Source organism: Scyliorhinus torazame, chromosome 5, assembly GCF_047496885.1.
Source record: "Scyliorhinus torazame isolate Kashiwa2021f chromosome 5, sScyTor2.1, whole genome shotgun sequence".
Lineage (NCBI taxonomy): Eukaryota > Metazoa > Chordata > Chondrichthyes > Carcharhiniformes > Scyliorhinidae > Scyliorhinus > Scyliorhinus torazame.
In genome coordinates this window covers 221,404,176-221,426,799 of record NC_092711.1, presented here as the reverse complement: position 1 = coordinate 221,426,799, position 22,624 = coordinate 221,404,176, and the positions used below count along the sequence as shown (strand labels likewise).

The 22,624-nt window shown below is 46.7% G+C and overlaps 1 protein-coding gene across 2 annotated transcripts in view; it reads left to right on the top strand.

Moving 5' to 3' along the window:
* Window positions 1–1,361: 1,361 nt before the first annotated feature.
* lpar4 (lysophosphatidic acid receptor 4) overlaps window positions 1,362–22,624 on the top strand; it is a 47,717-nt gene continuing 26,454 nt past the window's right edge. The window contains exons 1-2 of one of the 2 annotated variants that reach the window (XM_072505156.1): window positions 1,362–1,807; window positions 20,440–20,551. The gene's annotated coding sequence lies outside the window, so the exon portion shown is untranslated. The remainder of the gene's footprint in view (window positions 1,808–20,439; window positions 20,552–22,624) is intronic. The other variant, XM_072505155.1, reaches the window with a different exon arrangement.

The following is a 22,624-nucleotide window of genomic DNA, read 5'->3' as shown; positions in this document are numbered from 1 at the left end:
AGCCCCTCAACAAACTCTCATTGAGCTCTTTATCCATCTTAATTTACCTGCTTAATGGATTGGATAGATTCTCAAGAGTCACCCTCCTTCCGCCCTGGGTACAGTGCCAGGAAACTGGTATCCCACCCCCCCCCCCCCCCCCCAACCCCAACCCCAACCGCTTCCCTCCCTGCCCTTGATGGGGCCTGAAAATTCAACTCCTAATTGTAGCCACGTAAAATGGGTGTGTTCCGATTAATCTGGCCAAAACCCAGTTTGAAATGGCTAACCCGAAAGACTGCTGGGAAAAGCAGCTAACAAGACACAAGCAGGCAGCTGCAGACAGTATTGCATATTCGGCTCTGGGGAAGTTAGCCCAGATCGATACTCAGGGCTATCAACAGTCCATCAACCCAGGTATTTGCAGTTACATTCAGGACTGTTTGCAGCCCATCTATCCAGACATATGCAGTTAAATCGGCTATCCCTGGGAACAATTGCAACATATTAGCAATTGAATACCGGGCCAGACCTGTCGGCGCCTGCAGTGGCCGAAACAAAGACAGGTGAACGACCACCCCCCGATCGAGGAATCGCCTCACCATTGGACACATCGACCCCAGGGATTGGGAACAAATCCAATCACTTGGGACTCAGGGTCAAGGGCCGCCCCGGGAGGCGGGAAGCCCCTGGGCCCTATAAAAGTGAGGGGCCAAGTTCAGATCTCTCTCTCTCTCCTCTTCGCCTGCTCGAGACCTTCGCAAGAACAGCAACTGGCAACAGTAAGTTTGAATCCAGCGATCACTATCCGGTAGAGACACCTAGCCACCGACCTGTAGCAGCCTTTTGAATCCCGCGGGCCAGATCTGATTGGACAAGCCATTCGTTTCCCTGACCTGGTGGGCTCTTCCTAAGTTAAGTATTGGCCAGTAGTGATAGGTTTATTATATAGAAAGTAGTATTAGGGTATTAATATTGCTTGTTGTATATAATAAATGACCGTTGTTTTAATCCTTACTAAGCGGTGTGCTGTATTATTAATCATAACCTGAACTTGAACCACGTGGCAGTATCATAAAGATACCTGCCGACTCATGAGCAAAGGTGACGTAATCAGAGCAAATAGACTAAGGTTAAAAAGAGCAACATAATCTTAACTGGTGCGCCCAATTTCCGCCATAATCAGATTCTCCCTCTCAGTTTTGTTTGGGGACCGAATATGCTCTTCCAAATTGTAAATGGCTTCAGAAGTTCAGTTCAAATAAACAATAAAACAATGCCAGCTATAACCTCGTGGGCAGTGGCTCAAAATTGTTCGATCCCCCGCCCTCCCCTTAAGTAGAATAAATAAGACGGATCTGCTATCATGTTCCTAACAGTATGTGTTAGACACGAGGAGAGCTCCTCGGGGGCTCAACTGACATAAATGAAAGCATCTGATGGGGGTGGTTTGGTGTGTGTGTGTGACCAATCATGGTGTGGTGGAGTAGAAGTATAGTGCTGTGCTTCGACAGGGATTGAGTTACAAACAGGGAGCTAGTTGATGCTGCACAGTGTGGTGAAAATCTCTGGCTCCCAAGTCGGGACTCGTGCGGGTTTTGGAGGTTGTTTCAAAGATGCCACAAGGCAGCACCGACGTCCCGCACAAAGCCTCAAGGTGTGGCATTCGTAGCCAGGAGCGAACAACAGAGGGAAGGAACCCTGGCGGCCTGAAGCCAGCTATTTCTTTCTAAAGTTGGCAAACGCGTTCAAAAAGTCTTCACATTTGAGCTGAGTGAAGACGGGGCTCCTGAAGTGACCGGAGGTGAACCGCAGCCCGGGCTGCTCGGTAAGTTCCCCCCCCTCTCCAGTTCTGAGGAAATCTCCATGCTTTTCGTGTTTTCTGCAAGGACATTTCATTATTGTGGCGACCCCCCCACCCCCGTCCTTGTAGTGAGTGGCAGCTCCTTTGATCCACATACTCTCCGGTTACTGATTTATCCCAATCTAACCTCGATACTGAGCAAGAATCCAGCTACAACCTTTTGTGCAGAAAACTGCCTTAGAGTTCCCTCCAATTCGGCCAGATCCCTTCGTCCCCCCTTTTTCTTTTGTACAATGGCAGGCAAGAGACTGCTGGACTTCTCCCAGTAGAATCGCCAGCTCAGGGGTTTCATCTTGGTGGGGAATGAAGCTGATAAGTGTGTGTGTGTGTGTGTGCGTGTGTGTGAGGATGTGTTTTTTAAACAATATATATACAGCATTTGAGCTAAGACTCACTGCCCTCCCCACCCTAAACGGCGTGGACAATCACAGTTGTACCAAGATGCTGGACATTAACAACGAAGTTCTGTCAGCATCTGAAAGAAGAGCTGGATTAAATCCTGGGCATGAAATCCTTCCGACCCTTGCTGAGCCTCTGTGTGTTTTCGGTTTGTTTAAAATTCTGACCAGTTTGTTTTCTCCCCCTTTTCTAAATTAGAGTTTGCACAACACTTGTGTTACCAGTATGTGTGATCATACAGATAATGGAGACAATGCAGATTGACTAGAACACTGACAGTTCGACACATCAGTGCAGATCCACACACTAAAGAGGGATTGCTTTGAAGTGTAATAGCACTTGATCATGTTACAATGCTAACGTGTCTTGGGTGAGATATTAGACTGAGGTCCTGTGTAAATTGTCGATACCATAACATGATTCCAAAGAAGAACAAGGGAGCTATCCCTTCTGGCCAATATTGGTCCATCAATCAACGTCACAAAATCAGATTTTTAAAAAATAAACATTTTATTGAGGTATTTTTGGTAAAGTGACAATAACAAAATAAACAATATACATGAAACCATAAACATAGTGCAAAAGCCATTTACCTCTCGTACAGGTCCCACCCTTATTGACCCCCTACTCTGATCTAAACTACTCCCCCTCCCCGTCTGCTGACGATTAATTTCCTGCAAAGAAGCCGGTTGCTACCTCTGGGTGAACCGTAACAGTGACCCTCTCAAGGTAAACTTGATTTTCTCTAAACGGAGAAAGCTAGCCATGTCCAATAGCCAGGTTTCCAACTTCGGGGGCTTTGAGTCCCTCCATGCTAATAGTATCCGTTTCCGGGCTACCAGGGAGGCAAAGGCCAGAACGTCTGCCTCTTTCTCCTCCTGGATTCCCGGATCTTCTGACACCCCGAGAATCGGCACCTCTGGACTCGGTGCAACCCTTGTTTTTAACACCGTGGACATGATGTCCGCAAACACCTGCCAAAATCCCCTAAGCTTTGGACATGTCCAAAACATGTGGACATGGTTCGCTAATCCTCCCGCACATTTTGCGCACCTGTCCTCCACCCCAAAGAATCTGCTCATCCGGGCCACTGTCATGTGAGCCCGGTGAACAACCTTAAATTGTATCAGGCTGAGCCTGGCACATGTTGTGGACGTGTTGACTCTACTTAACGCGTCTGCCCATAGACCATCCTCTATCTCACCTCCCAGCTCCTCCTCCACTTGCGCTTCAGCTCCTCGGTCTGCGTCTCCTCCGACCCCATAAGCTCCTTATAAATGTCCAAGACGCTCCCTTCTCCTACCCACCCTCTGGAAACTAACCTGTCCTGAATCGCCCCTTAGTGGTAGGAGCGGGAAGGTTGATACCTGTTTACGAAGGAAGTCTATGTACATATCCCCCATCCTCTCAACCCCCCCGCTCTCCGCCATAACCGGATTCTCCCATCCATACTCCCCGGGGCAAACCGGTGATTATCACAGATTGGGACCCAGCCCGGTGCTCCCACATGCCGCCTCGACTGGCCCCAAACTCTCAGGGCCGCCACCACCACTGGACTGGTGGAGTACCGTGCCGGCGGGAACGGCAGAGGTGCAGTTATCAATGCCCCCAAACTGGTGCCCTTGCATGAAGCCGCCTCCACCCGCACCCATGCCGACCACTCCCCCACCACCCACTTCCTGATCATGGCTGATCATATATTAGCCGCTCAGTGATAGTTGCTAAAATTTGGCAGCGCCAGCCCGCCCTCTCCCCGACTCCGCTCAAGTATTACCTTCCTTACTCGCGGGGTCTTGCCCGCCCAGACGAAGCCCGTGATCACTCTGTTGACCCGCTTAAAAAAGGACCACGGAATAAAGATGGGGAGACACTGAAATACAAATAGGAATCTCGGGAGGACCATCATCTTCACCGTTTGCACCCTCCCAGCCAGAGACAACGGAAGCGCGTCCCATCTCCGAAAACCGTCCTTTATTTGGTCCACCAGCCGGGCCAGATTCAATTTATGCAGCCGGTCCCATTCCCGCGCCTAGGTACCTAAAGCTTCCCTCTACTAACCTAAAGGGCAGCTCAACCCAGTCGCCTCTCCTGTCCCCTCGCCTGGACCACAAACATCTCACTCTTTCCCATATTAAGCTTGTACCCCAAAACCACCCCCCCCCCCCCCCCCCCCCCCCCCCGGACCTGTCCTCTCCAGCCACTCGAGGCTCTCAGAATAATTGCCAACGGCACTATAGCCAGCGCAAACAACAGTGGGGAGAGGGGGCATCCCTGTCTCATCCCCCGGTGCAGTCTAAAATAGTCCGATGTTGTCCTATTCGTCCGTACACTTCCCACAGGAGCCTGATACAGCAACCTGACTCAGTCAATAAAGCCTCGCCCGAATCTAAACCGTCCCAGTATCTCCCACAGATAGTCATTCTACACGATCAAAAGCCTTTTCTGCATCCATTGCGATCACTACCTCCACCTCACTATTTTCCGGGGGCATCATGATCACATTTAACGGCCTTCTTACATTTGCCACCAATTGCCTGCCCTTAACAAACCCCGTTTGGTCCTCCCCAATAACATCGGGAACACAATCCTCGATCCTGGAGGACAAGATTTTGGCCAGCAACTTTGCATCTACATTCAACAGGGAGATCGGCCTGTAGGACCCACACAGCTCTGGGTTCTTGTCCCGCTTAAGAATCAGTGAAATCGTTGCCTTTGACTTCGTCGGGGGCAACACCCCTCTTCCCTTGCCTCATTGAACATCCTCAACATCACCGGCCCCAATATCCCCGAGAACGTTTTATAAAACTCCACTGGGTACCCGTCCCGACCCGGGGCCTTACCCGCCTGCATGTCCTTCAAGCCCTCCACTGTCTCCTCCAGCCTTTCATTTTTTATTAGCCCAGAAACCATATCAGATGGGTTTTTTTACCTCTAAAATGAATGGCCTGCTGACAAAATCAATAGAATTTGCAGAATGTGTGATTTCGTAGAATGAAATTTTGTTTGTAACTTTATCTGCTCTGGAACATGGTGCCTGTTCTCCATTTTGTTTGAAGAGGAATTTTACCCATAAATATCTTCAAAAACCAATGCCTTCAGAAATGGTGTTGCACCTGGTCTGGATTAAGCAGATGTTTCTTGAAACCATTTAATGACTCGGACTCCACCGCACAATGGGGTAACAAGTTCCACAAATTCACCACCCTCTGCCAGACGTAGTTCCTCCTCACCTCGGTTCTCAATCTCCCGCCTCTTAACCTATATCTGTGACCTTCATAGAAGAGAATCCCTATAGTGCAGAAGGAGGCCAATCGACCCATCGAGTCTGCCCCAACCCCTCGAAAGACCACCCTACCAAGACCCGATCCCCTGCCCTATTCCTGCAACCCCACCCTAAGGGGAAATTTAACATGGCCAATCCACCTAACCTGCACATCTTTGGACTGTGGGAGGAAACCGGAGCACCCGGAGGAAACCCACGCAGCCACGAGGAGGAAGCGCAAACTCCATACAGAGGTCAGAATGGAACCTGGTTCCCTGGTGCTGTGAGGCAGCAGTGCTAACCACTGTGCCACCATGCTGCCCCTCATTCTAGATTGCCCCCCGCAAGGGCAGTTGCCCACTCAAATGTGCCAATTACATTTTACAACAAATACTTAAAATCCAATGGCATTTCGCAACATATACTTAAAAGTTTACACCTACACTGCCAGATTCATACATGTGAGTTGTTACCTTACATCATTTGCAAGAAATGGATTTGCTTTTCCCTCTTCTGTTTCTGTATAGTAGCGAGACATCAAAGGAGTAAACTGACCGTCACACCAGCAAATGATGAACAGTTCCGAGAATACTTAAACTGTATTCACAGTTGTGAGGCTTTCATGTTTGTGAAGTAGTTCACCAGCAGCCAGTGATTGACTAATTAGGTCTGAGGGAAGTGTAGGACTTGGATGCAGGTTCTGTACTTATGCTGGACCCGTGTCAGAGCAATAAATGGCTCTTTTCATCATGACTTTGGACTGGTGTGGGAGGCTCCTAAAGATAGCTGTAGGCCAAATTAAAAATTGCAGGGTGTTTTGCATCTGGCAGGATCGGCAATGGGAACAGCTGCGAAACTACTAAGGATTTGAATGGTTTACTCTGAATCTTGTCATCAATGGGCTTGCACTCTCTTTCTGTTTTTTCCCGACTGATTTCGTGGATGTATAATTTTTTTGATATTTTTATTTAAAACAGGGCATTTGGTGAAAATGCAAAATGGTCAGGAGATGATGTTGGGGCATGAGGCAGGATTAGGTTGGGATTGGTTGTTGTGCTGCTGCATAAGTGCAGTGTGCAGATGCAGTAAAGAAGACCTTGGGGTACACAGCCAGAGTTTTTATTTGTTTGTTTATGGGACTTGGCTGTTGCTGTCATGGTCAGTATTTATTGTCTTCAAATGTGGTGGTGAGCTTTCTTTGTTGAACTGCTGTAGTCGGTCTAGTGTAGGTTGTTATGGGCCAGGGCTTAGAAACTCCAAAGAGTATTGTGAAGTTCACCTGACCTATAACCTTTATGTAGAATTTGGCTAGGACGAGCACAAGAACCTTCACTTCAGGTGTGATTCATCAGACTTCCTGGGCGCTTTTATCAAAACAAAGTTTATTATGAAAATGTAGTAAACATACAGCAAGAATTTCAATTACAAAAATAACAGCTGCAGTAATTTATGTATATAACTCTTAATGAATCCCCCTTCGTAGCTGTTCCAATTCAATACAAAATCCAATGAACCTAAACCCATTTCAAGGGCGTTGCCCAGCACACTAATCTCACTTGAATGGGACTGGTCCTTTCCTTGAGATCCAGCCTCCAATCAGCAGATTCAAAACTCCTTCCGGAAAGCAACTCCATCTTTAAAGTTACTGAGGCAGTTTGCCACACCCAATGTGCTTTCAGTTCCCTGGAACAACTTTAAAATGAAAACAGGGAAACACTACTTCTGCAGTCCAGAGCAACAACCCAAAACTGAAACCCAAACACTAAACCCCCTCTCACCTGACAGCCACAGCCCAGCTCAACCCACAAATGACATCACTGAAGCCGTGCTACAAGTCATGTGGTCAGACTAAACCTTTCTTAAAGGGACACTCGCTTGACAAGGTACAATAGTGCCGTTGGAGATGGAGTTCATCATAGAATCATGGAACTTACAGTGCAGAAGGAGGCCATTCGGCCCATCGAGCCTGCATCGGCCCTTGGAAAGAGCACCTTACCTAAGCCCACACTTCCACTCCGTCCCCGTGACCCAGTAACCCCATCTAACCTTTTTGGACACTAAGGGCAATTTAGCATGATTTTTCCACCTATACTGCACATGTGGGAGGAAACCGGAGCACCCGGAGGAAACCCATGCAGACACGGGGAGAAAGTGCAAACTCCGCATGGACAGTGACCCAAGTCGGGAATCGAACCTGGAACCCTGGAGCTGTGAAGCAACTGTGCTAACCATTGTGCTATCGGGCCCCTACCATTGCATGATTCTGGCCCAGCAATAATGATGGAATTGCAATATATTTCCAAGTCAGGTGTTCTACTCCAGAAAGTTAGGTGAAGGATAGAACCGGAGCCCAACCTGTGTACTTTTAATAAGCATTTATTTATAATTTACACATTACAAGCAGGTACCTCTTAACCAACAACCACATTTTTAGGCTATGCCATATGCAATCAACAACATGTGACTTGGAGATGTACTCACAGGTGATGTAATGTTCTACATACTTGCTGCCTCTGTTGTCCAGGTGGTAGAGGTCACTGGTTTGGGAGATACAACCGAAGAAACATGGCAAGTTGACACTGTCTTATAGGCCGTGCATACGGCAGCTAAGTTGCATCAGTAGTGAAGGATGTGAATGCTTAATGTGGTAGATGGGGTGCCATTGAAGCAGGCTGCTTTTCCCTGAATGGTATTGAGTTTCTTGAGAGTCGTTGGAGCTGCAGTCACCCAAGCAAGTGGAGAGCATTCTCTTGTGCCTTGTGGAAAGACTCTTGGGTGCCTGGAGGTGAATTATTCACTGTGGAATGCCCAGTCTCTTGACCTCACAGCTACAGTATCATGATTGGTACAGATGGAACATAGAGCCCAAGGGATAATAAGAAGAGTCTTGTATATGGCACTAGTTTATTCCCATTTGGACTACACAATTTAGTTCTGTAGTGTTTTGAAGAGGGTAAAGCTGAAGTCAGCCAAAATGGTACCGAAAATTGGGCATCAAGCTGTGAAGGCAAGTTATTCAGGGTTTTGAGATTCCAACTGACCCCAGAAAAATACTCCAGGCATTGATACCACCTCAGAACAAGGAAAGCAACAGGCAGCTTTGTTACTGGATTCTAAAACATAAAACGAAAAAAGAAGAGGAGTAGACCATGTAGCTCTTCGAGCCTGCTCCGCCAATTCAATATGATCATGAATGAGCTTCTGTTGCAACTCCACTTTCCTGCTCACCCGCCAAATTCCATGACGCCTGAAGAGTCCCAAACATTGTCTACCTCAGCCGTAAATGTATTCAACGATGGAGCATCCACAACCCTCTGGGGTAGAGAATTCCAAAGATCCACCACCCTTGGCATGAAGTAATTTCTCCTGATGTCCTAAATGACCGGCCCCTTATCTTGAGTCTGTGCCGCCATGTTTAGACTTCCAGACCAGTGGATTGCCCAAAGGGATTGTGGAGGCGTGTAGTCTCAACAAATATAAGATAATCTATTTTTGACATGGCAAATGATGTGAGGTGAACGCAAGAGAAAATGAACCAGATGGAACTTGGTGGCCTTTCTGCTGCTGCATATTCCAATGTTTTATTTGTGGAACCATGTTATTATGCCTTTACCACAGCTGACATGCATGTGTGCTTTCATGCCCATAATGAGCCCAATACAACCTTCCAGCGATTGTTATAACTGGCACCATAGTCCCTGAAAATAGATGGCTGTGCATTGCCAATTGTCTCTATGCCAAGAACCCGCTCAATTGGTATTGGTTGAACGTACATGCCATTCACTGAAAACCGAAGCTTTAATCTTGTAATCACTTTTCTGTTTTTCTGAACACCGCTCCATTTAGTTGTAAGGGAATGTGAGAACAGGAATGGCTTACTCATCCCTTATGCCTGAGGGAGGGATGTTGGGTCTTGGGTGGAGAGTTCAAGATTTCCACTGTGAAGAATTGTACGATATCCCTGAAGTTACAAGTTCTAACAATTTTTTAAAAAATACTTGAAGATAAGTAATCATTACAACAGGTATTGTGCCAACATGACACCCCAGAATGTCTTCCAGCCAGTGACGTATTTCTGAAATGTATTCACTGTTGTAAGGTTGCTCTTTCCCTCGAGTGGATTTGATAATCAGCTTAATCATTTCAAAGATTGGATTTCCTTTTTAATCTTCTATATTCGAGAAATTATAAAGCTGTGCTCTGCAGCCTGTCTTCATAATTTAATCCCTTTAGTTCCAGTTCCATTTTGGTGAATCTGCACCGCGGTCCCTCCAAGGCCAATACCCATTTTTCCTGTGGTGTTGTGCCCAGTATTGAATGCAGTCTCGATTCAAGGTCTTAAGTTTGTGCTGTTTTATTTTCGCTGTCACCCTTTTGTATTTTCGTGCTCTTTGAGATGAAGGCCATTAGGCATTGTAATTATGTTTGTACTTTACCACTGCTAGGGTGGAAGGAGGTCTTGTAGCACAGTGAGTAGCATCCCCATCTGAGCGGGAAACCCCAGGTTCAAGTCCCACTTAAGAACTTGATGGGCCAAATGGGTTGATTATCAACTTAAAGATCGTTCAGATACACCTATGAGAGGTGGTAAGGAGCAGGAAAGCCTCCTGGTCAGTCAGAACCTGCAGAAGGTAACAGCTAAACACTGCAATACCTTGAGAAACATAACCATGAGCCAACACATGGAAGTACATGGTTGACCATGCCCTCTCAGGGCATGATCTCTGAAGAGAGAGAGAGACTTGTCCACTAGCTTGTCGGTGACTTTAAGGGAGTACTACATTGTAAATAGTCTTTACGATGAGATATCAAACCAAGGCCCTATCTGCCCCCTCAAGTGGAGATACAAGGCCCCAGGGAATCATCCGGAGAAGATGTGTCCTGGCCAGCATTTAATTTCCAAACATTATCGCTAAAATTGATTATCTGGTGCACAAATTGACTGCTGCATTTTCCTGCGTGATGGTACATAATTGAAGCTGCAAAAGGTACTCAATAAATGCATGTTCTGTTTTTGTTTATTTTCAAAAGGAGAAAATAACATTTTATTCTACACTAAGAATCAGAATTTGCAATCTAGATTTAAAACTAAATATTTGAAGAGAGATCTGGTTTGGTGGAGAAGAGCCAGTAGCATCTAGAAAAATATTTGGCAAACTTTTCTTTTGCAGGGGGATGATTAATAGCCAGAAGTGCTGTGCATCAATTGAGAGGTTAACAGTCCCCTTTTCACTTTTTACTGTAGGATATGCAGGTTGTGTATAAGAGGGAAAGCCTATAAGTTGAATGAAACTTTCTGTGTCTCTTTGGGCAAAAAAAGTACCAGTGTGTCCAACAGTATATACAATGCCTCTGTACATATGCACTCTTTGTTCTACTGATGGGTGTGACATACTCCTTGTTCTACTAGTGGGCGTGGAGGAAGAATGCAGAATCTATTGGAGTCATTGAACAAAGGTATTTTTAACTTAAAATATTATGATTTAGTGGGCAATTGTGTCAGATTCTTATTTAATATATGGTACTCAAACTTTGGATCCAAATATGATTCGGAAAATAGTTATTTGCCAGAATTCCGAAGGTGAAATGGAAGGTAAATGTTACAAATGGCTATTTTATTTAAATAGGTGGAATAAGTCTAATTCCATGAGAATTTTTACAGAATGACCAGTAAATCACTCAACAAATTACACAAATACATTTCCCATTTGTATTACGAGGAAAAATGAGAGTTTGCCATCTGTCCCGTGGAGAAAGTGGGATTTGAGGTTGGAATCATATTGTGGGTGGTCCATTCAGAGAGCAAGATAGCAATTAATATAATGAGATTCAATACCTCAAGTTAGTTTACGAATAGTGCTTTTATGAATACTTTTAAAAATTACTGCGCTGAACATTGAAATATATAGTGATGTGTACAGCAATTGGTAGTTAGGCAATAATTACAGAGTTTCCTGCCCACTTTTTTTAAGTATAGACAAAATTTGGCACAGAAACTGTAGTATTTCCATGGTCAGAATAGAGTTTAGAAAAGCATTTTCATGCTATCATTGTTTGTGCGTTTCCTTGTTGGATTTGGATGGGTTCTGCAGTCAAAGCCAGTATCGAAACTGAGTATTTCAGATGACTGAGGTGATTATAGGTGGAAAGCAGACAGGCTTTCAAATGAATCTTTTTTTGTTAGCGTTTTTACACAAATTGATACATGGAATGTCAGAGGTTTGTATTCCCGTGAGTGGAGGACATTAAGGGATGGTTTTACCAAGGATTTTATATGGACGATTATGGAGAAGCTATTTCGGCAACTATGGCTGGGATTTTCTGCGACCGATTGAGATAGGCGTGTTCAGTGTCGAGATTTGAAAATTTCACGAGGAGGCATGGCTGCATTTCCCACTTAATTTTAATAAATTTGCATTTCATCATTGAGGCCACAAGCCGGAATCATCCCTCGATGGCATCAGATGTAAATCCCATGTCTGTGTGATTTACAATAGGCTTTGAAAGGCATTCACCTGGCGACCTGAACCTGGAGGTGAATTCACACAGCTTAGTGTAAGGAAATGGCTCCTTGGATTCAGAGGGGGTCACGGGTAAGTCTCCATAATGGCTTCTGCAACATTACCAGAGAGAAGGGAGAATAGGGAAGCTTGGGCAGCAGTGCAAGAAGAGGTCATGGCAGCACGACTGAAGGTTGAATGCAAACACATGTCTCGGTAATAGTGGGAAGGGGGGGTGGCGTTGAAGAAAATGGCCAGGCAAATGGAAAAACATGTTAAATATGAGCACTCGTCCACAGCTGAGACCACTTGGCTTGAGCTCAATTGAGTAGGTCTAGTCCAGGGATAGTACCCACTCACACAGCACTAATTCCTGAGAGTGCTTGGTCAGTATTCAATCTCTCGAGTGCAATGAATCCTAAGTCCAATGAAGACTGTGGTGCTGCAGAACCATTGGGTGACACCGCAAGCTTGAAGATCCCCTTGGAAAGGTGGCCATGGAACATTGAATGGTGTGCCCCTAATCTCATGGAAACATCAGCCTAGTGTTCAAAGCAAACCAGAAAGCTATGGAATGCAGGTTAGGACAATGCATGTACCTGAGATGAAAACTCAGGATGCCACCAAGTGACTGAAGCTGTCGCCATGGTGGGAATTTTGAGCAAATATCATGTTCAGTAAACAATGGCATCCATTTGGTGGTCAGGACTCGTGCATCAAAGGGGCCTTGAGAGGCAGTGACCAGGCGTGGTCCTTAAGAGACACATGCTCGAATTTCTTTGTGGTACAGCAGTGAAGAGAGACAGGATGTTGGACCCTGGTGATCTCTGTGTACCTCATTGCTTATAAGGAGGAGAGAAGACCAAGATGAAATGCGATGGTGGCACTTGGATTACCAAAGGCAGGAGCAGAACCCTCCAGACTAAGGGGTGGTGGGGCCTCTGCACATGGAGGATGAACTCCAGAGTGTCATCATTCCTAGGTGCATCAATAGAACCAGGATCTATAGACAGCACATGTGCTACATGCAGATGAGCAAGAACCAGTGTCCTGACTACTGCGCATATCAAGAGAACTGTTCACATACACATGCCACCTTCTGCAGGTTTTGGTGCCATTGGGACTAGAGGGCATCTAGTGACAGTGAAAGTGAACGCTGCACTCAATTGGGGATCTCTCCAGCCTCCATCCACAAATGCACCCGGGAGGTCATGGTGCCATTTTTTCCAAGCGACACAACATTGTCAGCTTCGACCAAGATCAGGCTAGCTAGGAAGCTAGGGTTGGTATTTTGTGGATTCCGACAGATGCAGGGTGCTACCAACTGCACTAGTGTGGCCCTTAAATCTCCCCGGCAACAAGCAGCCCAGTATCTGAACCACAGAGGCTTTGATGTTCAGCTGGTCTACGGCCGTAACAAATGGATCATGCAGGTTTGTGTGCATCCACCGGCAGTGTACATCCTCCGCAGGTCTCTGATCTCTGACTGCTTCCAGGGACAGCAGAGGCTGCAGGATTGGCACCTGAGCCAAGGGCTTCCGGCAAAGGACATGGCTGATGCTGCCCATACAGCAGCCTCCAACCCTGCTGAAATGAGAAATGAGCTTACCCCAGGCTCCGACTCCTGCTGAAAGAAAGTAAAACGAGGGTATTGCCGCAACCCGGAGTTTGGTGGAATGTAAGATGGGCACCAAGATTCGGGTGTCTTGATCTGGCTGAGCACTCCGTACACCCCAGAGGGTGTTATGCGTCATAATGGCTTGCTGCGCGCTACATAACCTACCGATGGGGGGATAAGCTCAATGATGGGATGAACAACTGCACGTCTCCTCCGATAAGGCTATTGAAGGTGAGGATATAGCCCAAAAAGGCAATTGCTCTGTGCAGACTATGCAGATGTGCTCATGAAGCCCTCGTAGCCACAAGATTCCAGGAGGTTCAGGACATTCTTGAGAACTTAACATTGCATCTGGGAATGTCAGCCACCTATCTGGCTGAGTGCAGCACACACACATGAAATGCTGCTGAGATATAGCAGGCACATGGACTTTACCAGCGCTTGATGCTTTGAGCATCACCTATTCCCCTCAGCACCACACCTTCCCCTGTCAGGAATACTAACACGATTGGGGCAGGGACGCCTCTTAAGATGCTGAGCACACATGAAAGAACCTTGTGAAGTTTGTGAATGGGATTCTTACAGCAAATATAAGCCACTTTGAGTACAGGCATTGCTGACCTGGAGGGTGACTTTGAAGCCAGTCAGTCACCGTGCTCGAAAAGTTGCATGCTCCACAGGGGAAAGGCTCTGAAGGCCGACATTTTTGTTTTGTGCAGGAACCAAGATTTCAGATCTGACTGACATGAACACTGCTCATCATAACAAGGCGCCTCTTGGAAGTGTATTTACAATGATCTGTATTACATCATGCCCACATTGTGGAACCACGTTTCCTTGACCTTTCTAACCATGTTGCTATGTCTTGGGTGCATCCACAATGGTAGCCGCCTCGGACTGCTGAATGCCATACGCCCTGTGTCTGTGATGACTTTGGGTGTCCTCTGGAGTGTCAAGACCTGGAGGGCCTCGGTCTTGTTGCGTGGCAGGCCTCCCTCTGCATGTGGGGTTGGAGCTAATGAGATGACTGAGAATCTAGGATAAGAGGTCACCGGTTGGGAGGTGGTAGATTTAAAACTGAGATGAGGAGGAACTACTTCTCGCAGAGGGTGGTGAAATTGTGGAACTTGCTGCCCCATAGTGCGGTGGAGTATGAATCATTTAAACGGTTTCAAGAAGGAGATAGATATATTGGGATATGGGGAACTAGTAGGGAGGTGGATTTGAGATTAGCCATGATCTGATTGAATGGTGGAGCAGGCTCAAAGAGGTGAATTCCTACTTCTGCTCCTAATCCCTACGATTGGAAGAGGAGATATGTGTGGGTCACTCCGTGTCACCTGGATCGATTGGCCCTGATGTGTGCCAGCTGATCCTCCTTATGGGTTCCCGAGGGGCACCTGGCTGATTCCTTGAGAGGCTTAGAAAGATTAGAGGGGGATCTTATTGAAACATGCAGGATACTGTGAGGCCAACATGCAGTGAATGTTGCAAGGATATTTCCACTGGGAGGAAAAACTAGAACTGAGGGCACAGCCTCAGACTGAAGGGATCATCCTATAAAACAGAGATGAGCAGGAATTTCTTCAGCCAGAGGGTGGCGAATCTCTGGAACTCTTTGCCGCAGAAGGCTGTGGAGGCCAAATCAATGAGTGTCTTCACTACAGAGATAGATAGGTTCTTGATCAGGGGTTATGGGGAGAAGGAGAATGTGGATGAGAAACATATCAGCCATGATTGAATGGCGGAGCAGACCCGATGGGCCGGCTCTGAGACCAAAGTCTTATGATCTTAGTTAGAAGCAACTGGGTTGGAAACAATTTTTCCCCAACATGTGACTTAATCCTCAAATGGGCTCTCGATCCAGCACTTAAAGACATTACAATTGATGAGAAGGTCATTGACGAGAAACTCTGCTTATCAGCTCAGAATGTCAGGGCTCATGCTATAGAACTGCAGAATACTGGTAAAAGGTACGATGAAGCGGAGGAGAGAATCCTTACTGTCGAATGTAACTTTTTGGTTGAAGCCCGCTTGCAATCCTTCTGTCAGAATTCCTGAATGATCTGGCAAACCAAGACAGTGGAAAATGTCTGGGTTGTTGATTTACCAGAGGGAGCTGAGGGTAAGCTCCCAGTTAAATTCTTTGAGAGCTGGCTACCAAGTTAGTCTGGCTACGAAAGCAGGGCGAATTAAGTTAGAAAGGGAACATTACATCCAATCTTTTGAGGCCAAGGTAATCAGCTCCCTGGCCTGTAACTATGCATTTTCATAATTTTGCCAAAGAGTTTTTGACGAGGAGTGAGGTAATGATGGAGCAACATGTTGCCTCTTTCTTTCAAGGTTTCTCGGTGGTGATACAACAAAAGCATAAGGGTTTGATCAAGTTGGAAAACAGCTGAAGGCTATCAGATTGCAATATGCCGCGCTGTATGCTGCTACATTGAGGGTGATATCCAACAACTCTGTGAAGATGTTCCACAATCGGTCAAGGCTTTGTGAACCCTATAGAAAGACATTTTGCAGTTTACTGTAAATTCTGGACTCTCTTCCTTGTCATTATAATTCCTTCCTGATTGTGTTATTATTTATCATGCTGGTAGGGCTGATTTAATAATCACAATGAGTATTTTATCCTTAATACCAGAGATTTCCTTCTGTTTTGAATAGAAAACACCCCTCAGCATGCTCCTTCTAGTTAAGGAGTGTGCTGTGCAGGTTGTATACTAGGGCTGTGAGATAGATATCCATCTTTTTTTATCTGTACATTTATATTGGTAGTATATGCTTTATGGTCTCCTTTGCTTTAATCATGATAAGGACATGTTCGCAGACTTGCAAGCGAGGGGCACCCTTCCTCCTCCGCTAACACAGGTCACGATATTGCTGATACCCAAAAAAGACAAGGACCTGATAGAATGCGGATCATATAGACCCATTTCACTGCTTAATGTAGACATGAAGATACTTGCAAGTGTCCTGACCAAGAGACTGGAGAGCGGTGTGTCGGAGGTGGCCGCAGAGGACCAAATGGGCTTTGTCAAGGGTAGGCAGCCAACTGCGAACATCAGACAGCTGCTGAATATAATAATGACCCCCTCCAGAGAGAGAACACCAGAGGTGACCATCTCCCTGGATGCAGAAAAGGCGTTCAACAGAGTTAAATGGAAGTACCTCATTGAGGTACTGGAGCGGTTTGGCCTGGGGACAAGATTCACCACGTGGGTGAAACTCTTATATAATTCCCCCAAGGCGAGCATTCGGACCAACATCACTAGCTCGGAATACTTCCAGCTGCACAGAGGCACAAGGCAGGGATGCCCACTGTCCCTGCTCTTGTTCGGCTTGGCGATCACTCTGCGAGACGCAAAAAGCTGTAAGGGCGGCCAAAAAGGGGGCAGAGGGCACAAAGTGTTGCTCTATGCAGAGGACCTGCTTCTCTTTGATTTGGACCCACAGAACGGCCTGAAAGCAATCATGCAACTTCTGGGAGGCTTCAGATCCTTCTCGGGCTCCAAACTCAACTTGGGCAAGAGCGAGGCATTCCCGGTGAACCCGAACAGGGAAGGGACAGAGCTGGAGGGACTACCATTCAAATCATCCCAAAACAAATTCCGCTACCTGGGGATCCAGATAGCCCATGACAGGACACAGATCCACAAGTGGAACCGGATGAGTCTGGCGGAGGAAGTAAAAGACTTACAGAGATGAGATGCACTCTGCTTTCCCTGGTGGGGAAAGTGCCGACTGTGTCAAAATGAACGTGCTTCCGAGGTTCCTCTTCCTGTTGAGATCCATATCAATCTTCATCCCCAAGGCCTATTCCCACACAGTAGACACAATGTTTGTGTGTGGGGTAAGAACAAGAGGATCCCTAAGTCTACACTGCAAAAGAGGAAAAACATGGGCGGTCTAGCCTTGCCAACTCTCCATTACTACCACTGGGCAGCCACAACCAAGATGGTGAGAGGATGGATACGAGAGTCAAACTTGGAATGTGTGAAGCTGGATCCTTCTGCAAGGGAATGATGCTCCACGCACTCGCCGCTACAGCACTCCCATCTCCCCATCAAAATCCACATCCAGCCCAGTGGTGGGAGCCACATAGAAAAAATGAGGCAACATTTTGGTCTAACCAAGATGTCCTCCACGGCCCCCATCTGTGATAACCACAAATTCCCATCAGCCATGCTTGACGCCACCTTTTTAAAAAATGGAGAAAGGACGGGGGGACGCGAGTGCTTAGGGACCTTTACACAGGGGACAGACTTGTGACCTTGGACTTGCTGACGCAGGACTTGGACCTGCTGACAGGAAAGGAGCTCCGGCACCTTCAAATGAAACAGTTTCTCCGCAAGGAGAAGGCAAAGTACCCCAGGGTCCCGAAAGACACCCTACTAGAGGAACCAATCAACACAGACAGTAAGGAGGGGCGGGGGGAGAACTGTGGGAGCATATACGGATAGGGCAAGACTACCACTGGACGAAGCTAGACAGAAATGGGAGGATGAATTGGGGACGGAAGTGGGTTGGGGACTCTGGAGTAAAGCACTAGCTCCTGCGCTAGGCTAAGCGTCATGCAGTTTAAAGTGGTGCACAGAGCCCACCTGACCAGAACTGGAATGAACAAGTTCTTCCCGGAGGTGGAGGATAAATGTGAACAATGCCAGAGGGGCCTGGCCAACCACGCCCCACATGTTCTGGGCCTGACCCAGACTGTCCGGTTCTGGACAACCTTCTTCGAGGAGGTGTCCAAGGTTGTAAGGGTGGAGCTGTGCCAGAGATTGTGAGGTAATGCATTTTGGACGGTCGAACACAGGTAGGAAATATACAGTGAATGGTAGAACCCTCAAGAGTATTGACAGTCAGAGAGATCTAGGTGTACAGGTCCACAGGTCACTGAAAGTGGCAACACAGGTGGAGAAGGTAGTCAAGAAGGCATACGGCATGCTTACCTTCATTGGCCGGGGCATTGAGTATAAGAATTGTCAATTCATGTTGCAGCTGTATAGAACCTTAGTTAGGCCACACTTGGAGTATAGTGTTCAATTCTGGTCGCCACACTACCAGAAGGATGTGGAGGCTTTGTAGAGGGTGCCGAAGAGATTTACCAGGGTGTTGCCTGGTATGGAGGGCATTAGCTATGAATAAACTCGGTTTGTTCTCACTGGAACGTCGGAGATTGAGGGGCGACTTGATAGAGGTCTACAAAATTACGAGGGGCATAGACAGAGTGGATAGTCAGAGGCTTGTTCCCAGGGTAGAGGGGTCAATTCAATAACTAGGGGGCATAGGTTTAAGATGCGAGGAGAAAGGTTTAGAGTAGATGTACGATGCAAGTTTTTTACACAGAGGGTAGTGGGTGCCTGGAACTCGCTGCCGGAGGAGGTGGTGGAAGCAAGGACGATAGTGACGTTTAAGGGGCGTCTTGACAAATACATGAATAGGATGGGAATAGAGGGATACGGACCCCGGAAATGTAGAAGATTTTAGTTTAGACAGGCAGCATGGTTGCCGCAGGCTTGGTGGGCTGAAGGGCCTGCACCTGTGCTGTACTTTTCTTTGTTCTTTCTTCTTTGTTATTGGCAGCCTTTGGGGTATCAGACCAGCCAGATCTCCATACTGGGAGGAGGGCCAACACCCTAGCTTTTGCTTCCTTAATCGCAAACCGGAGAATCCTGCTCAGCTGGCAATCAGCAGCACCACCCACAGCTGCAGACTGGCTGGCAGGCCTGGAGAAGATCCAAGTGCACCATCTGAGGGTCGGAAGAGGTCTTCCGCAAAGCGTGGGGGCTATTCATCAGCCTGTTCCAAGACCTATTCCATTCCAACAGCGACTAGGAAGAGAAGGGAGGGGGAGAAAGAAGGAGGAAGGGGGGTGGGGAAGAGTGGGAGGGAGACAAGGGAAAGCACACAAAAGAGAATGGGGCAGATGGCGGTAGGAGAGGGAAGGGAACCCAAAAGAAGCGCAAAACGAAGCACATGGGGAAGGGCTATGCAGGCCCCCCCCCTCCGCAACAACATAAACAATACAAAATAAAAGCCTCAGCAGAAAGAAACGGAGTACAGTACGTGGCACACACGGCAGACGGCAACATTAAAGAGGGGAACTAAACTACCAACGAGGGGCGGGCAGGAGGGAGGGTGGGACCTCGTGTAAAAACCATTGTTTGTAAATATCAGATATACTTGAGCTGTTACTCTGTAAAAACTGGAAATACTAATTTAATTTTTTTTAAAAAAAGTGGTAAATATGAGTAGCGCCACTGCTGGGAGGTTGGCGAATACAGTAAGGGCATTTGGAACTCCTCAGTGTGGTATTTTGAGGGGGAAGATGTCTTGTGTAAAGTTGGAGAGCCCTGCAGGTCCTCCCATTTTGTGAAGAGTACCCCCTTAAAACTAGCAATGGCAGCTGCTACTTTAAAACTTTGCTCCTGGAACGTGCAAGGAGTTCATCATCCTATTAAAAAGATTTTGTCTTCCCTTAAAGGAAATAGTTGACATAGCATTAGTGCAGAAACTCATTGAGATGACGAGGAGCACCTCCAATTGAACAGGGACCGGGTGGCGCAAGTTTGTTTTTGCCTCATTCTCGACCAGTAGCTGAGGTGTTGCAGCATTATTCAATAAAAATGTGCCTTTTAGAATGGAGGACAGTGTGAAGATAAGGGAGTTAAGTATATGATCGTGAAGGGGTTACTGTATGGGGAAAGTGTCTTGATAATGAATGCCTATGGTCCCCCAAATTATTTCCCTGATTTGTTATTAAGGTCTTCATGGGGTTTGCTGAATTAACATCAACTAATTCCTTTTATAGGTTGGGACTTCGACTGTCAACTTAATCCTTTGGTGGACAACCTCTCTGTAACTAGGAATCTTCACTCCCCCCACCCCGCACCCAACAGGCAAAGGCATCAGTTTGTGAGGAGGTAGGATGTTTAGATGTGTGATGAACACTGCATCCAAAAAGTTCACTTTCCTTTCTGCTCCCTACCAATGTCATTATAAGGCTGAATTTGATCCCTACTCAGTTCATTCTCTCTCCGATGTAAGACCTTCAACCCTGTGGGAAACCTGCACTGGCGAGATGAATGTTCTGCCGAGGTTATTATATCCTTTACAGATGCTGCTAATCTTGCTGTAAATGAAATTAATGGGCTGCCCAGTTCTTTAACAGCGAACAAAAAGAAACCTTGCTTAAAAATAGCTAAACTGCAGCTTCCCAGTTCAAAGTGGGGGTGGGGGGAGGGAGGGGGGGGGGAGGGCAGGGATGGTAAGCGGTGCTGAATATTAAAATATATCAGTTAGCTTCTCATCTTAGATTCAAATAAGAATGGGTCATGAAGACCCTTCCTGCATTTGGCTCGATATTGAAGTTGGCCAGTTTGTGTACTCCTTACAGGCCCTGTTGTTTCTCAGGGGTTTCAATCTGTGCAGTCAAGTGTGAAAATCCTACAATTAACACTCAAGCATGGTCTGTGAGCTGGAAGGGAGATCTTCCACTCTCTCCCATTCAGGGCAATCTGGATTTCCCACCAGGTCTTATGGACCATGGACTTGATATCTTGAGGGATAGGATTCTTCTTAGGCTGTGAGATATGTTTAGTGGTGCTTCCTTCTCTTGTTGAACAACTATGTCAACAAATTGATATCCCAAGATACTCCTGATTTTATCTCCTGCATCTTTGATGCTAATGGCTCCCTGGGAGAAAGAATCTTCATATCCACGAAACCTTAATCAATTAATCAGCAAGTTTTATGACACCATGTGAATATACTAGAGACCCTCTGTTTTTTGGGAGTATAATCTTTGCAGTGAATATTGATGAAGAGACCTGGGCAATATATGAGAAAATAATAATAGAATCCCAGACTGTAATAGATGAAGGAAACTCAGTTTCAAATTCTACACCATCTGCATTACTTGCCAAGCTTAAGACACCGGTTAGACCCTACCATATGCTTGCTGTACAAAGTAGTCGAAGGAGACTCCAAACATTGGGCTGAATTCTCCGTTTTGCCGGCTGTCCGGGGGGTTCCCGACAGCGTGGGGCTGCCCCACAATGGGAAACCCCGTTGACTGGTGAAACGGAGGAACCCGCAAATTGTCTTTGCTCCTGTGTCAAAATTAAATCCTACTGGTCTAGTGTACTTCAAGACCTTGAAAAGATATTCAATACGCCATTCAAATTTGTTAAATTTGAGCTCCCAGATTGAAAGATAATTGACAACAGTGGAAAAAGGCGGTATAATATTCTAACATTGCAGCATGGAAGAATATTCTTTGCTCCTAGATTAGCGATAAATCTCCTTCAGTACAGAATTGGCATAAGAATTCCTGACCTGGTATCTTCTGATGCAAATCAGATGCATTCCGAAAAATATGGGGTACTTATCTCCAATATATAGTGCTCCTACCAGCTTGGCAGTTCCACCCAGGCACCTTTGCAGTTCCAGGGTGGCAGTGCCAATGTACCAGCTGGACATTGCCAAAGTTCCTGCATTTCATGGGGAAGGCCAGAGAGCCACCCTGTATTATTCCTGGCCACCCAGTACTCAGTGTGGACCAGTACTGAACGGCGCCCGGCTGCAGTCTCATGGGGGAGGCTGGTAGATCCCGGGAGGCTGTAGATCCCCAGTAAGCTCGCCTAAGTAGGTTTAAAACCTAATGAGGAGCGCCGTTTGGTCATGCCCCTTTTCGGCAAGATTCTGATTTTGGTGCCTCGTGGGACTTGGGTATATCCTGCAAGCCATAAAGGCTGCCGGGAAGCCTGCAAGAGACCTCTCCCGGGATCTACCGCCACGTTGCGCTCTCGCCCGAGCGCAACGCAGACAGTACATCGCACCCAACAGTTGGCAAGGGAAAAATCTGAAAGACTTGTGAGCCCCTGGAATCTCTTCAGAGAGCCTCATTTGAAATTGTTTAACAATCTTGTATGGGCATTATTAGCAAGGCCAGCATTGATTGCCCATCCCTCCCATCCCTATTTGCCATCAAGGTG